At 33.0% G+C, this 12,782-nt stretch overlaps 1 protein-coding gene across 10 annotated transcripts in view; it reads left to right on the top strand.

The window, feature by feature from the left end:
• LOC141402809 (uncharacterized) overlaps positions 1-12,782 on the top strand; it is a 152,442-nt gene that overhangs the window by 27,715 nt on the left and 111,945 nt on the right. Inside the window, exons 1-2 of one of the 10 annotated variants that reach the window (XM_073984789.1) lie at positions 6,559-6,695; positions 6,947-7,097. The exons of 6 other annotated variants lie outside the window; for them this stretch is intronic. The gene's annotated coding sequence lies outside the window, so the exon portion shown is untranslated. Of the gene's footprint in view, positions 1-6,539; positions 6,696-6,946; positions 7,996-12,782 lie in introns of those variants that run through there. 3 more of the 10 variants (XM_073984792.1, XM_073984783.1, XM_073984784.1) reach the window with 3 other exon arrangements.

Raw genomic sequence — 12,782 nt, 5'->3', positions numbered from 1 at the left:
TTGTTTTGTCCAATATTCGTGTAACATCGCGAAGTATTCGTTGTAGGCGGGGGTCTTGCCATTTTTTTCATATCTTGACGAGATAAAGCGATTTAGCTATGTGTGTCCGTCCATCCATTAACAATTGTAATAAAACTCCAGGCCTCAATTTTGGACCGATCGTCACGAAATTTTGTGGAGAGGTCGGGTTCCGACCTGAAGTGACCCCATTAGATGTTGGTTATGATCGAAAGGTGTGAAATGGACCAAACACACAATTTTTACACGACTTTGTAGCTGTCCTGTAGATTGCAGTAATATTCCGATCGGAGCAAAATTTTAAAAATGATTTGAGTTTAAGACAAAGAATAAGCTTGCAATTTAACATGGTGATGAGATAATTATTAGCGGGTTTAATGGACCAAAACTTTTGGGTGAAATCTTATATATAAAAGACAATGTGTGTATGTTTGTATGTTCCGCATAGACTCAAAAACGGCTGAACAGATTTTTTTTTTTGAAAATTTCAGAGAATATACAAGGAACAACCGGAGTAAAAATAGGCTTTATATATTTTTTTTTTTTTTTGAATTTGGAAGGGGGCTGGGCTAGCCATATTTTTTAAAAAACACTTTTTTGCAAAATGTATGAAAGTATCGGTCAGAAAATTAATTTGTTGAATCTCCGACCCTAAGTACATATTCCATGTAATTTTCAGATTATGCACAGGGATGTCCCTTGGTGGAAGTAGGCTATATATTTTGTTGAATTTCGGAGGAGCGGGTTACACCTGTGCCCTATTTGCTAAATGCGCTATATACATATATAAAACTTATGAACGATTCCGTTTCCCCAATCCTGGCTACATATTTTAGCAATAAGACCCGACCACCCCCACTTTCTTAAATATGCTACAAATCAATGGAAATACCAGATGTTATGCATAACGAAGCTTTGGTCTTACTGTAAAGCAAGTGTTTAGATTATAAGACAACATATCGATAGCTATAGTTTCATCAGGTATATAAGATACATTTTCAGAAGGTGGACACAGTCGGCATGCCTCAAGTCATCAGTTATTTGGCGGTATGTTAAAATTGCATATCGACACCAACATTTCTGAAGATTTTTATACCCTCCACCATAACATGGAGGGTATAATATAATTAAATTTGTCATTCTGTTTGTAACATATCGATATATTCAGCGGAGACCCTATAAATTATATATATTCTTGATCAGAGTAAAATTCTAAGTCGGTATAACCATGACCGTCGGTCCGTCTTTTGAAATAAAGATACAGCTCGCAATTTTAAAGATAGATCTTCGTGATTTGGTATAGAAATTTCTATTACTTCTAGGTTCTAGTTTGGTATTGACGCCTTCATATTGCCCTCATAGAACGGTACCTCCCGATTTCCGGTATTTTGAAGGTGTGGCCTCAATATTCCTCAGAAATGGCTGAAATTTGGTATTTATTCTTCGTTTGGGTTTTTTTTTGTTTTTGTCTGCAAACCATTTAGAATCTTTAGCATGTAATGTCTTCCTGGGCTTAGGAAGTTTATCATCAGAGCTTTCAGAATCACCGTGAAAACCATTGGAAACTAGACCCATGACACCATCGTCTAATTCCATTCCAAATTCATACTGCTCTTTGTTAGCAAAAACCATTGTCTTCTTAGTTTAATAACATTTCAATCAATTATTATTTTAAAATAATTTAATAATATAAACATTGCACTTACCCGTCCGTTAGAAGGTATTACTTTATTGAATTCAGAATACAATCTTATCTCGTTATGTGAATAAATGTCCCTAGAGAAACCACAAATTACCAGTTAATAAAGTTAAGTAAGATATACGACAGTAAAACAGTAAAAATCTTGTTTTTTTAGAATTTTTTCAAAATATGAGGTATTTGAACAGATACAGCATCCCAATTTGTATCAATGAAAATGCCAGAAGTCCATCTTTCATAACACTGGTCAACAGGACTTTTGTTTCAACCGAAGTTGCAGTTGTTTCTAGATGAAATCGGCGAGATTTTTTCAAATCCGGTCCCGGTTTTTCTCCATCAGCTCTTGTTTTTGAGATATAGCTCAAAATCGGTTTTTACGAGTTTAACCCAGACTTTCGTTATTTTCGGATACAAACATATATTTTGTTGTGGGTTTTTCGACATTAATATATTAAGGAGATGTTGTACGCTCGAAACAAACCGTTTTTGAAATAGTTATGGTGAGTATATATCAAAAAATATAGAAAATATACGACGGACCTTGAAAAAATTGCTTATTTTGAGTACTTTAAGCTGTAATTACGTCATCGGGGGAAGGCATAGGATCTTCATATGGTACTCCGGATATGCTTAGGGTGTCTACTATATAATCCAGTATTCAAATGTATAATATAAAGTTCATAGCCCCCATGATTCGGCTATAACCTAAAAATCGCTATGAAGACTGCTAAAGGGAAATAATTTACCAGTGATATCATTACCACATAAGCCATTTACTTTTCAATGGCAGTCTTCATGATGATTTTTAGGTTATAGCCGAAGCATGGGCGCTATGAACTTTATATTATATATTTGAATACTGGACTATATAGTAGACACTCTAAGCATATCCGCATTGCCATATGAAGATCCTATGACTTCCCCCGATGACGTAATTACAGCTTAAAGTACTCAAAATAAGCAATTTTTTCAAGGTCCGTCGTATATTTTCTATATTTTTTGATATATACTCACCATAACTATTTCAAAAACGGTTTGTATCGAGCATACAACATCTCCTTAATATATTAATGTCGAAAAACCCACAAAAAATATTTGTTTGTATCCGAAAATAACGAAAGTCTGGGTTAAACTCGTAAAAACCGAGTTTGAGCTATATCTCAAAAACAAGAGCTGATGGAGAAAAATCGGGACCGGATTTGAAAATAGCTCGCCGATTTCATCTAGAAACAACTGCAACTTCGTCTGAAACATTCAACTTTTTCAATTTTGTTGAGCAGTGTAATCAGTTCGCTTATAGGGGAAAATAGATTTAAAATGTAAATTTTCGTTGCAATATAGAAATTATAGCATTTTTGTTCAAAAGTTTGGTCCAAAGGCTCCGCCAAATGTGTAGGCTAGTTCTTTACATTGTACCCCAACCATGGATGACGTTAAACATTATATCTGAACTACATTAGCTGTAGTATTCTTTTAATGTATACATTTTCCTGTGGACTTACGACCTTTTCGTACTCAAATTTGTACGTTTTGTGGACTTACGACCTTTTCCGACAAGGGCAAAACATATAGAAAAACGCGACATACTACCATTTTCTTTGTATCATACGACGTGTTTTGACGTGTACTATCATCCTGTAACAAAAACGCGATTTCCAAAAAAAAGTGGACTTACGACCTTTTCCGACGGAGCAGACGATATTTCTATTTTTGAACATTTGAGGTGGAACTTTGTTTTTAATTTCAAGACATTTCATATTATACCCTCCACCATGGTAGAATAAGAAAAGGTAGCAGCAATACACAGCTGACTGAACTGGGTTGTAACGTTAGTGTCAAATTTCATTTTATACATTTATGACATTTTATACATTTATTTCTATTTTGATGTACATTGGGGACATATATTTTTTGAGAAAAAAATATATCATTCGGAAAAAAACATTTCCCAGAAAGACTTCTTCATATCAATGATATGTAACCTCCTCCAAGTTCGAACGATAAGCCGCGCAGTAAATCGCCGCTTGTAGAGGCGATACAACGTTTGTTAATATGTGAGGTATTTTGTTAAAATTTAAAAAAATAAAGCCCTAATAAACATGTGCTTCTTTGATTTCTAAAACAAAACATTGAAACAGCTTCTCCTTTTTCTATGAATTTCCAGCGACCCCAAACTTTTCTGCAAGAATTCTACTTTCTGCGAGAATTTATGCATTTAGTGGAATGATGTGGAAACATAAAAATTTAAAATGTAACGAATTTTCATTCATGTTTTCCAAAATATTCAACAAAATGTGAAAAATTATTAGTTTTTTAAATTCCAATAATTTATAGACATTTCCTGGTTTTGTTTACAAATACAACTGGCAGTAACGTTACAAACAAAAACAAATTCCTTTGTGGTTGTTGTTCGAGTTGTATTTGTTGTAGTATTAACTTTACCTTATATTTGTTCTACCATGACCCTCCACCATAATATAGAGGGTATAATTAAATTTGTCATTCCGTTTGTAACACATCGAAATACCTATTCGTCGGAGACTCTATGAAGTATACCCAGCAAAATAAATTGGAAGTAGTGCAATGTGGACTAGTTCTGTCACGGCATGTTTTGATGCAGTTCAAACGGAGTCGTGAAAAAGGCACTCCAGTCCTCACATTTTAACCGCATTCGGATGCAATCCAAAGAATCACATCCACTTGTTACATTTAACAACATCCGGATGCAGTTCAGCGGAGTCGTGAAAAAGTCACTCCAATTCCCCATAATTTAACAGTCCAAACGGAGTCGTGAAAAAGGCACATTTACATTTTATTAGCAGTTGTTAGAGATCCCTACATGTACATAAATCAGTTTGTACATCTCTACAGGCAGCGGCATACATTTTCCAAAAAGAGATAAGATTTCTAAACATTTGTTAATACAAACTAAATAATATTTAATTTGTGAACATTTTTCCGGTAACTCACGAGAATAAAATTTCCCAATGTAATGCTGTTGGAGTACATGTTAAAATCTTAACTGGTGATGTCTTCCCCATTTAGACAGTTCAGCTTGGATTAAATGGAGAGAGGAGGAAACACGCATGTTTGCGATTGAATTCAATGGAGAATTTTCATAATTTGTGTTAATGTAATAAAGTTCTTAATATTTTTTACACAAATAATAAATGCATTTTATTTGTTCTGGGATATTTTGTTATGGCGTGCTTTGGACTGCCTCCTCTTCTACCCCAAAGTGTTAGTTAAAATTCAATGCCAAAAGGTCAGATAAAATGCAGTGCCAGAGGGTCAGTTAAAATGCAGTGCCAAAGTGTCAGTTAAAATGCAGTGCAATGGAGTGCCTCTTTCAGTAGTCACGCTCTTGTAAAAATCATGAGTGAAAATTCATAATTTGATGCACTTCCAGATCACTTGTACATATCATTTAACTGCCTCTTTGGAGGCAAACTTTTTGCTGGATGTATATTCTTGATCAGGGTAAAATTGTAAGTCGATATAACCATTTCCGTCTGTCCGTCTGTTGAAATCAAGATACAGCTCCCAATTTTTAAGATAGAGCTTTGTAATTTGGTATAGAAGTTTCTATTACTACTAGGATATTTGGTATTGCAATTGGGCTATATCGGTTTACGTTTTGATATAGCCCCCATATAATCGTGTGGTACGATTTTCGGTATTTTGATGGTTTTAGCCTCACTATCACACCGAAATGGCTGAAATTTGGTACATAGCCTTCGTCGGGGGTATAAAACTTTCCCCCAGAATTTTGTCGGTATAGGGCCACGTCTTCTTATAGCCCCCATAGAATGGTAACTTTCGATTTTCGGTATTTTGAAGGTTGTTGCCTCAATATTCCTCCGAAATGCCTGAAATTTGTTATTCATTTGGGGTATAAAACTCTCCACCTGAAATTTGTAGGTATAGGTGCACGCACGCCTTCATATTGCCCCCATGGAACGGTACCTCCCGATTTTCGGTATTTTGAAGATTGTCGCCTTAATATTCCCCCGAAATTTGGTATTTGGTCTTCGTTGATGTTATAAAACTTTCCTGAAATTTATAGGTATAGGTGCACGCCTTCATATAGCCCCCATAGAACAGTACCTCCCGATTTTCGGTATTCTTATCTTTTTGCCCGTTTTTCTTATTTCCGACCGATTTCTGCATTTATTGGGTTGCTGTCATTAAGAGGTAAATCAACAGATATGCACAAAAACCCAACGTTATTGAAAGAATTTCTTGTAATAATTCCTAATTAAAAATCTAAATTTTTAAAAATTCATCGTTTGCAATAATTTAGTTGACTAACTGTATTACATTAGCGGCCTTTGTTCTGACATGTTGTCAACAACTTTTACACAATCATTCAGAAAAATTAACACAAGCTACATTTTCATTTAATTTTCTAAGCTTTTGCAAAATCCAGGTCAACAGTAGTGGGTTTATCTCCATTCATATTTCATCCATGATTATTTGTACAAATCTTGGCATTGGCAACACTGGAAACTCTTTACTCTCATTTTGTTGCACTCATATCATCACTCTCTTTTCATTTTGTGGCACCATTTTTTGAGTTGCCTTTTGGAAGCAAAAGAAGACGAGAAATTTCATTGAGGCACATACACACACCACCAAACATACATCCATCGTCGTTGCTGCTACAAACAGACACACACACGCAGTGGCATAAACCCGACAACTGCTCTGCTGTCGTCAAGATTTGTATTCCACTCGTGTGTGTGTCTGCTGCTGGCATCGGCTGTGGCCTGCCTGAGTTTCGTTTCGCCGACGTCGTTTCCTATAGATCACCACACACAATAATTTCTGCACTTCAGTATAAAAATTAAATACAACGGATGACGAGTTAGTGTGCGGTTAGTTGCGGCTTAGTACTGTAGAAAGAAGAGTGTGTTTTACGAGAAGCAGACAAGCACTAAATAAGCAGCCAGCAGTTGTGGCAACAAATAAATATATGGTGTGTGTGTGTGGAGAGCTCTCCTTGCAATTTTTTTGCATTAGTTCAAACATTTTTTGTTTTTCAATTTTTATCCAACTGAATTTTTTTGCTGTGGCTGGGGCTGTGTTTACAAGTTGTTTGTAGTGTTGTTTTAATTGTAACACCCCCCAGGAACCTTGTGTGTGCTGTGTTTTTTTGTTATGGCTTATAATTCGTTCATTGTTTGTGTATTTTTATTTAAATTATTTGGATAATTATATCAAAAAAAGGAAGAAAATACAAATTGTAAAATATGAAAAATTAATAAGTCGAAAAGAAAGAATGAAAATAAAGAGAAGAATACGATAAACCACTGAAATGAACAAACAAAAACAACTGCTTACTTGCAAGTCAACTACAACTACTTGTGATTTCTTTATGGTAATTGACTTCTTAAAAATTTTCTATTTTTTTCTTTCTTTTGAATTCCAAATGAGGAGGTTTCTCTTTCTTTCTTAAGAAATAATAAAACTAAAAAAATATAAGACCAAAGCAAAGATATGACAATTATGTATGGAAAAATGAAATAAAAAAACAACAACAACCATCATACAATTGTTTTTAAACGGTACATTTTTTTGGCGTTTTAAATTTTTATTGTTGTTATTGTTTCTTTTTGCCTCTGTAAATGGCAATGTGTAATGAAGAAGAAGGAAGGGTGGAGTATAAAACAATGAGAGAAAATAATTAAAGCTATTTTAATGGCGATAAACGAAATTTCGAAATTCTTTTTACACATTTTCTAATTTTTAAATGTGTTTCTTTTTACGAAAGAGGAAAAATACACATACAGGCTTTAATAAATATTTAATAATGTGTATGTATGTGCGTGTTTGTACATAAAATAAAGCTAATTAAAATAATATTATTGGCTGTGGCCATACAAATCATAACCCAGCTATTTATTTCGAAATATCCAACGCAGGCACTAAATAACCAAAAAATATTTATAGGCCTCTCTATGAAAAGAAAGGCAAAAGAAAAACAATAATTAGCTATAGAAAAAAAATAAAAATGCATTAGAATTCAAAATGCTCGCAACCCATTGCTAATCAATGGCAAATCAGAAATAAAGAGAGAATACGTGTGGTTTGTTTTTACGCTACCGTAAGGAAGGGAGCACCAATGATCTAGATTCAATTTTGCTTAACCAGTATTGCAAAAATGTTCAGATACGAAGGATCTTTACTTTGGATCTTTAAAAAGTTTGCCGGCAGACGGACAGCGAAGGAAAGTGATATGTTTTAACAACTGCAAGACCCAGATACCAAAGCATAAGGTATTTATGAGCAAGTAATGCGAATGTTACCATATTATGATAAAAATCATTTTTATGAAATTGGACCAATTGATAAGTACAGATTACAAAATTTTAAATAAAACATCATTTTATTGCTATAAATCATGGTGCAGTAATACCAACTGATGTCTTCATTTGCTGTGAAAACATATTCTTAATCAAAACTAAATAACAAATACTTCGCTTCTACTTACTATAAGGAATATCTGTGTACCTACAATATCTTTAAGCTTCGCGAAGAATATTTTACCGTTTTCTTCTACCTTTGAAGATCTTTCGCGATCTTTCTTTAATTAACAGTTTAATTGTTACACATGTTTATTAATAAAATAAAAAAATAGCTGAATTTCACTAGAAATTTCGAATTAACAAAAAGGAGAACAACTCATTATTTGCACTGTCAACTAATGAATTGCAAAATTCGCGACTTTTCGGTCTTTCACTGTATTTTTCGAAAAGTTGGTTCTAATATTTCGTTTGCCCACCTTGGGCATCAATAACAGCTTGTAAACGTCTCTGAATTTAATAAATAAGTTTCGGAATGTCGTATGCCATTGGTATTTTTTTTTTTGCTAACAACCAAGTCCTACATAAATAAGAACTCTGTTCCAGAACTAAAAAGTTTTTACAATTTTTACCACTTTTACACATTTTGCGTTCGCGTACACAAAATTTATATGAAAATCGTTTACGAGTTTTACAACTTTTACCACTTTATTAAGTACGGGAACAGGCCAAAGATTTATGCCAAAGACAAATACATGGTACAATTATTACAGGTAAAAGCAAGTGTTGTTGTACAACAATCGATACAACAACCACATAGAAATTTATTGTTGTACGTAATACTAGTGTCAACAAAAATGTAAACAAAATATGAAATATCAATATGTTTTTGAAGTTTCATAATTATAAATTAAAAAAATAATAAAAACTAATTACATAAATTAACATCAATAATATTTCTGCGTGGTACCTTCCGCAAAAATGTTGACTGTGGTAAGTATTAATGCATCAACATATCCAGAATAAAAATAATTCATGGTTTATTTCAGATTGGACCATTGAAAAACTATTTTTAAATCAACCTAATCCAAAGATATTATATGCGGAGAAAACGTCAATTCCATGGCACAGGATAAAATGTATCAAGATTAACACCGCTAGAAAAAATCAAGAAAGCCGGTGGTGAAGGCAGTACGGTATGATCATTAAGAGAAAACTGCATACCTGCAATAATAGGAAATGTAGCCGATCTAATTGTCAGGATAAGCGAAAAGCTACATCTTTTTGGCTCCCTTATAAGACATAAACTAATGAAACAACTCAATTCGAAATATAAAATATATTTTGTTCTATGCATGTACATATGCTTTAAATAAAATCAGTTTGTTTGGACATTATCCCCAAATATTGTTGGCTGAAGTAGCTAGATGCAAAATGGCTTCACTATTTTTTTTTCCTAAATGTGTAAGGATAAAAAGTGGTAACGAAATGAGAGTTTCAACGGCCCTTATAGTAAGTTTAGATTTACGAAATCTAAACGTGGGTTCATGTTCTGTTTAACCCATTGACGTTTTGTGTAGCTAAAAACAACAATCACATATGTAGGACTACTTTCGTGATGCCAACCACAGCAACACCTGAGACGAAACTGCTGTTCTGATACCTCTTCCTGAGCAAGGGGGCATTCTAGGGATATTTTGAACAAATCTGATTCGCCATAGTTAGCCAATAAACACGACTGAGGTTCCATAGAAGGATAACCATACTCTGCAATTATCTTATTCCGTGCATCCAATAGAATAAGATTTCATTCAAAATGTTTTTCATCAGATCCTTGCCTGCAATGAGATATTTTTAAGTGCAAAAATACCCACTTGACGCTTAATAAATATAGCACTGACCTGTATCCGCCAATGCCTGACACACCATTTTAAACGGCCTCTTACACCATCCTTTCAGATTGCTACACTATACGTACGTAATAGCCGTGAAGTCTATAACTTCAAAGATATGTTTTATGTTTGTTTATCGGAAAGTAAAAAATATAAATATTAAATGACAATTAACGAAAAGAACAACATGTATTAAACTTCATATTGTTTTTGACACTAGTATTACGGGTGAATCTAATCAGCTGGGACTTGCTTTTACCTGTATTATTGTACCATGAGACAAATAGGATATTTTAATGATATCATTCATCAGTGAATGGCTTTTGAATTTAACATAGACCGTGTTTAGACCAATGTCGTGCTTTGGTATTGTTAAAGTTACGAAGTTTTTCGGCAATTCACACACACACGACCCGAAAGCACACAAATGTTTTGATTTGTTTTTGTTTTGCAGCATGCGTGCATACAACGTTACTAACACACTGTCAAAAGTTGCAAATATTGAGAATTTTGTGTGCCCTCTTCTTGGTCGGCTATGGTTTAGACATTCAAACTGGAAAGAAAATTTTTCTTCTCAATTTCTTTTAAAATTTCCTTGTTGTTTAGACACGGAAATCATGTTTGTGTCAATTTTATAATTTTTCTTATTCTTCTTCACACTCATTTTCTCATTGCGCCGTTCAAAAACAAAGCCAAGGCAAAATTGTAATGAAAAGTAAAAATGGACGTGTACCTATGATAAACAATTAATTATTAAAGGAACCCTTGAATTGCATTTTAATTTTGATATTTCCACTTATTTCGAATTGTTTTTGCTTAAAAAAATAGTTTTTCCTCCAAATGGGTTTTTTTCAATTGTCTCCGCTGTTGTTAGTTTCTCGACAGAGAAAATAAAATGAAAGAAAATGCAAAAACAAATCTGCAGCCAACTTCAGGTTGTATACGAAGAAAAACGAAACAAAACAGAATTTGCCAGTACAGAGGTGTGTGTACCCCCTCTTATTCGTCTCTACTCCCTCGCCCAAAAACTCAATTTTCTTTCCCATCAACTTTCCCTGTGTAAACACGGACATAATCTAATTTCACGACACGGTTAAATAACATTATGTTCTATTATACGTTTTGTACGAATTTTACCGAATTTAACGGTCCAATTGACATGGAATTCTTCTACAATAGATCCTTGAATTCATAAATTTCGTTTTTGACATAAAAACTGAAATTTTCCTACTTGATTGTGATTTTAAGTTACCAGCAAACCTGCATTGTTTCTGTTAAGGGTAATGTTTCTATAGTATATAAATAAAACATAAAAAAACATATAGAATTAAAACATAAAACCATAAACATTTTTTTGTTGCATGCATTTTGTCTATACCATTTTCACATATAATTCGAAGAATTTCAGTTGTAATTTGATTATTTCATTTGAATTTCGAAACATTTCATTTGTAAATTGAGAATTCCAATTGAATTTCGATTTATTTCATTTGTAATTTGAGTATTCTAATTGAAATTCGAATTTTTTTATTTGTAATTTGAATATTTCCATTTAAAATTTGAGTTTTTCCGTTTGTAATTAAAATTTTTTTTATTTGTAATTTCAACTGAAAATATTCAAATTACAAATAGAAAAATTCGAATTACAAATGAAAAAAAATTGAAAACTCAATTGTTAACATTTGTCCTTAGATTGGGTTAAGCTCTGTTGTTACGATATCATAACAACATTCTGTTAAGTAGTTAACCATTTCAGGCGTTTTTAACTGCGCCATGTTCATATTCAATGAACTGGAAACTGCTATGGAATACAATCCTGAGTCCAACTTTTTGCTTTCCTACAATTTGTATAAGCCGAATTGCGCTTTAATGGGGTTTTTATCATTAACATACCCCTGTTGTTGGTAAAATGCTTATATACTTTGTTTCATAAACATTTGTACATTATGCATCTTTTCCAGTCTTTACAGCTCTATGACTTTGTTACAAATTAAATAATTCGTATTTCAATTGGAATTCTTAAGTATTCGAATTACATATGAAAATCGTGTAGTCTTATGGGTACTTTACACGATATGTTATTTTACATACAGTGGTGGCCAATACATTTGCAACAAAATTGCACGTTGTAGAAAAATGTCTCTAAAATCACATGCAAAAGTTTCCAATATTTTGAAAAATATCATTTTTTATATGATCAAAATTATTTCGGTTTGTTTTTGAAAAGTCTAAAAGCGAGTAAAATTTTTAAACAGATATCAGTCATACGTATGTACTTCTCCGATGGGGTTGCGGTTCATCATAGAGGAGAAGCATGAACATGGAAGATTCGAAAACTGCGGAAATAATGGAAATTTCTTAACATTCCAGTTTTCGATTTAATAAAATTCGTAGTCTAGAGTGCAGTTATATCTTTTATTAGCAAAGTGCAAAAGTCTAGGTCTCGAAATACATTTGAGAGTAGGGATTGCATCCTTACCAGGGTGAGTAATATTGACCTATTGACGTTATAACGGGCAGTATTATTGGAAATTCGGGAGTCTATAAACTTGAAAAGTTTTGGAAAGTTCATCAGATGATAATGTACCCCACACATTTAGTATACATGGCTTCCCAATAAAAGAAAATGTTTGAACACAGATATATATATACGCTTGCTGTAAGCCAAAATGGGACAGGGTGAAAAATTGTTTATAAAGTTAAATAAACTCTAAACTATTTGTATCAGATTAACATGTAATATACATTTTAAATGTCTATCATGTCAACATTAAAAAATACAAAAACATTTAGATATAATTAAATATAATAAATAAGTATAGGGTACAACAAAGACATAAATACAACTAAGACTAGACAAAATTCATG

The sequence above is a fragment of the Musca autumnalis genome, unplaced genomic scaffold (genome assembly GCF_047663935.1).
Source record: "Musca autumnalis isolate F117 unplaced genomic scaffold, ASM4766393v1 scaffold_4, whole genome shotgun sequence".
Classification (NCBI taxonomy): domain Eukaryota; kingdom Metazoa; phylum Arthropoda; class Insecta; order Diptera; family Muscidae; genus Musca; species Musca autumnalis.
Note: the sequence above shows the minus strand (reverse complement) of the source record. Positions and strands in the feature narration are given on the sequence as shown.